Source organism: Gossypium hirsutum, chromosome D13 (genome assembly GCF_007990345.1).
Source record: "Gossypium hirsutum isolate 1008001.06 chromosome D13, Gossypium_hirsutum_v2.1, whole genome shotgun sequence".
NCBI classification, from domain to species: domain Eukaryota; kingdom Viridiplantae; phylum Streptophyta; class Magnoliopsida; order Malvales; family Malvaceae; genus Gossypium; species Gossypium hirsutum.
The window spans coordinates 31088936-31094507 of NC_053449.1; positions in this window are offsets into that span (position 1 = coordinate 31088936).

Sequence of the window (5572 nt, forward strand, 5' to 3'; positions counted from 1 at the left end):
ATGAAAATCTGGTAAGAGCTCTTCGGAAATTAGCTCTTTGATTTGAAATATGGGTTTTCCATATTTCGTTTATAAAATCATAAAATTCTGGTGATAAACCAGGGTTATAAAAATCTTTAATTTTTGAAAGATCTTTTAATTCTTGAATTTGTTGTTGATTCAACAAATTTTTAGCTCCCTTAATGACTTCAGCATAACTTGTTTGTGATACTGAATTCAGATTTTGGGACCATTGACTCACCGTGTTTGGGGTCAATGAAAAAGTATTTCCCATTGGTTGATTTACCATAGGGTAATTTAAAATATTTGTTCCAAGTGGTTGGTTTACCATTGGATAAGACACATAATATCCTTGGTTAGGATAAAATGGTTTTTGTGCAGGTACAAATCCTTTTTTGGAGTTTGATTCTGCTTTCCCTTTGTTGGGCTTTTTGTGAACGGTTGTCCATTCACCAACTATTAGAGGTTGTTTACCTCTATCCATGAGGCCTGCTCAAAAAGTCAGCAAGAAAATCTTCATCACTTTTAATATAAAAAACTTCAAAATTAAAAGTACATAAATCATTATACCACCTAATTCTTCTAGGAATAGTTTCTAAACTATTGTTAGTTAAAAACTGTTTAACTGCCTGATTATTAGTTCTTATAATGAACTTTTTAGGTGCTAAATAAATAAGGAAAGTTTTTATCCCCTTTTTAATAGCTAGTAATTCTTTTTCATAAATAATATAATTAACCTCATTAGGTTTAAATTTTCCTGAACTATAACCACATATTAGTTCTTCATTATTATTAGTTGTTTTAGCTTTTAGAATACATCCCCAATAATATTGTGATGCATTAGTTTCTAAAATTAGTTTATCACCTTTTTTAGGTAAATAAACTTTTGGATTATAAGTTATTTCTGTTTTTATATTTTTTATGACTTCTTCATCCTGTTTAGTCCAACAAAAACAAATATTCTTTTTGAGTTTATCATATAATGAACCTAATTTTTCAGCTAATTTTGGAAAAAAGGTTCTTCCATAATTGACTATTCCTAAAAATTGTGAAAGATGTTTTTTATCTTCTATTTTTTCAGGAAATTCTTTTATTTTTACAATAATATGATCTTGTAGTTGAAGACCATGTGCTGATAATTTTAGTCCTAAAAATTCAATTTCTGTTTTCTCAAGCTCTATCTTTTTACGGCTTAAAATAATTCCATATTTTAGGAATTCTTGAGAAATAATATTTAGATGTTTTCTATGCTCTTCAAGTGTTTTTGAAAATACTAAGATATCATCTATATATACCACACAAAATTTTTTATATTTATTAAAAATGGAATCCATCCATCTTTGAAAAACTTGTGGGGCATTACATAAACCAAATGGCATTACCTTCCATTGATAATGACCATTAGGGACACTAAAGGCTGTCACAGGTTTTGATCCATCGGTTAGCATGATTTGCCAAAATCCCGATTTACAATCAAATTTGCTAAAGTATTTAGCATGTCTAGCCTGATTAATTAATACTTCTTTTCGTGGACTAAAATATCTATCAAAAATAGTATTCTGATTTAATCTCTTATAATTAATGACCATCCTAGCTTTTCCTCTTTTAATTTCAGCATGGTTTCTTACCATAAAAGCTGGACTGGAATAAGGACTATTAGTTTTTTCTATTAATCCTTTTTCTAGAAGTTCATTTATTTGAACATCAAATTCATCTATATCTTGTTTAGTATAGATTATAGGTTTAACCCTAATGATTTTATTAGGATTAATTAATTTTATTTCACAGTATCTTGGACTGTTTTTCCATAATTTTAATGGTTCTTCACTAAAATTATTTTCAAGAATTTTAAACAACCAATGATTTGTTTCTAGTTGTTTAATTTGTTCCTTTTTAGTTGGTGTAAAGTTTTCATCACACATAAACTTATGGTTTTCAATAAGTGGTATTTCCACTGAGAAATTTTCTACAGACAAAACAACAAAATTTTTATCAATAGAAAAAGGTAAATGTTGGTATATAAAATTATTACCAAGTAATATGTCTCCATGCATTTCTGGAAAACACTAAATCTTGGGAATAACAAATCTAACATTGTTTATGTAGATTGGTATGTTTCTAGCCTTATATTGAATTAAGGTTTCGTTACCATCTATTCCTATTGCTCTTATAGGATTATTCATAACTTCCCATTTTTCTATAGGAATAGCATTTTTTCTGCAACTACTGATTGTAGCTCCAGTGTCTAATAAAGCATGTAAAGAATATTTTTTACATAGAGAGTGGGATGAATTCCAGTTAGAATTCATAGATATAAAGGAGATAAATAATCTTCTTGATATTATTCAATATTTTATTCATAAAGGGAAAAACAATTCTATTATGAATAAAGTATTTAGAATATGTATGTATAATAAAGCTAGGAAATTATTACCAGTAGAAATATTCACAAAAATAAATAAAGAAATTTGCAGACAGCAAATTCAATTTCAAAAAGCTTTTTCAGAATATTTTCTACAAGCATATGTTTTACTGATTATTTAGATAATGAATTTCCTACTTTAAAATACAGACTTGATTATGAACCATTTGATATAACCAATATTGAATGGGGTTTTACTAAAGAAATAGTTGTGCAAAATCTCTCTTTTGCCCTTTTAAAAGATTTTCTAGCTATTGTAAAGTCTGTCTTACAAAACATCATAAACAATGATGATTTTTATTACTATTTTCATATTGAAATTAGTAGTCTAATTGGTATAGCTGAACAAGAAAAATTTTATCAGCCGTATCAAATTCGGATAATTAAAAAGATGATTGGAACCCCCCAATTATCTGCTGTAAATGAAGATAAAGAACATTTGTCAAAAACAATTGATAAATGTTATACTAAATTTGAAGATTATCAAGTCCAAACAGGATTAGATTTATTATCACAAGCCTATTATCTTCTCCATGATGAAGTCTACAAACTATGGATGGATGGCAGAAGAATATTGGCATTTCCAAATGGAAACATCCAGGAGGAAAGAAACGAAGAATCTGTGAAGCTGTTAAAAAAGATTGCTGAAATAGAGATAGAAGAATTTCCATCTCACATCACAGAAAAAGTCAAATATACATGGGAGACGTGGAACTCACCACCAAGACTCTCATCAGATTCTTTACATTTGGATGAAATTGAAGAAATAAATCTCAATAATATGCAAGAAGGTTGATGTCAACAACGATAGCATCCAGAAATCCACATACCAACAAAAAGTTTGGCAAAGTAGATGTCATCATTATGGAAGCAACCATTAATAATAGTTCACATCAAAATGGATTGATGATGCAAGTAAGATGGAAGCAGCCATTAATGCTTGATGAAGACATACAGATGAAGACAAAAAGTCTTAATCGAGTCTTAATCATCATTAAAACAATAATGATGTAAGAAATGACAAAAGTAGTTGTGACACAAGCGGTGACAACAGCGGTCATAAATACAAGCATGACACACGGAAGCAACCATAGCCATGCAAAAAGATGGAGACGTGGAAGCAACCACATCCACAAAGAAGCCAAGTCCTTATCAGAAACACTGTACGGGATTCAAAATACAATTGTATAGAATTTTTAAAATTCTTTATAAATAGAGAGGAAAGCTCAATTGTATAGCATCTTGTAAATTACCAGCTATTTTAACTAGTGTTAACTTATAATCCAAAAGTTTATTTACCTAAAAAAGGTGATAAACTAATTTTAGAAACTGATGCATCACAATATTATTGGGGATGTATTCTAAAAGCTAAAACAGCTAATAATAATGAAGAACTAATATGTGGTTATAGTTCAGGAAAATTTAAACCTAATGAGGTTAATTATATTATTTATGAAAAAGAATTACTAGCTATTAAAAAAGGGATAAAAAATTTCCTTATTTATTTAGCACCTGAAAAGTTCATTATAAGAACTGATAATCAGGCAGTTAAACAATTTTTAACTAACAATAGTTTAGAAACTGTTCCTAGCAGAATTAGGTGGTATAATGATTTATGTACTTGTAATTTTGAAGTTTTTTATATTAAAAGTGATGAAAATTTTCTTGCTGACTTTTTGAGCAGGCCTCATGGATAGAGGTAAACAACCTCTAATAGTTGGTGAATGGACAACCGTCCACAAAAACCCCAACAAAGGGAAAGCAGAATCAAACTCCAAAAAAGGATTTGTACCTACACAAAAACCATTTTATCCTAACCAAGGATATTATGTGTCTTATCCAATGGTAAACCAACCACTTGGAACAAATATTTTAAATTACCCTATGGTAAATCAACCAATGGGAAATACTTTTTCATTGACCCCAAACACGGTGAGTCAATGGTCCCAAAATCTGAATTCAGTATCACAAACAAGTTATGCTGAAGTCATTAAGGGAGCTGAAAATTTGTTGAATCAACAACAAATTCAAGAATTAAAAGATCTTTCAAAAATTAAAGATTTTTATAACCCTGGTTTATCACCAGAATTTTATGATTTTATAAACAAAATATGGAAAACCCATATTTCAAATCAAAGAGCTAATTTCCGAAGAGCTCTTACAGATTTTCATTATTTTTAGTTGAAAAAACAACTAAAGAAAATGAAGCTAAGGATTTATTATTAAAATCTATTTTATATAGAGAGTGGGATGAATTCCAATTAGAATTCATAGATATAAAGGAGATAAATAATCTTCTTGATATTATTCAATATTTTATTCATAAAGGGAAAAACAATTCTATTATGAATAAAGTATTTAGAATATGTATGTATAATAAAGATAGGAAATTATTACCAGTAGAAATATTCACAAAAATAAATAAAGAAATTTGCAGACAGCAAATTCAATTTCAAAAAGCTTTTTCAGAATATTTTCTACAAGCATATGTTTTTACTGATTATTTAGATAATGAATTTCCTACTTTAAAATACAGACTTGATCATGAACCATTTGATATAACCAATATTGAATGGGGTTTTACTAAAGAAATAGTTGTGCAAAATCTCTCTTTTCATCTTTTAAAAAATTTTCCAGCTATTGTAAAGTCTGTCTTACAAAACATCATAAACAATGATGATTTTTATTACTATTTTCATATTGAAATTAGTAGTCTAATTGGTATAGCTGAACAAGAAAAATTTTATCAGCCGTAATAAATATAAAAAATATTTCAAATTTTTATATTCTCGAAACTGAAAGTTAATTTCAATATAGGTATAATATTTTTTTGGTTGGAAATTTGAAAAAGTAATAATATCATTTTTTCCAATTTTCATTTGTTGAATAATAGTCTGTACCTTTTTTATTTTAGAATTTTCTAATAAAAATATTTTTTCATTTTTATTAGAATTAATTTTATAAGGATTTGTTTCCTTTTTATAATTTATCTGTAAATCTTGTTTTTCAAGACTTTTAATTCTTTTTTCAACTTCTTTTCTTTTATTAGAAAAGTTTTTGACAATATATCTTATCTTATTATCTAAAATGTCTTTAAGTTCTTTAGAAGATTTTCTTCTAGAAAACTAACCAGAAAATTTTTTATTTTCT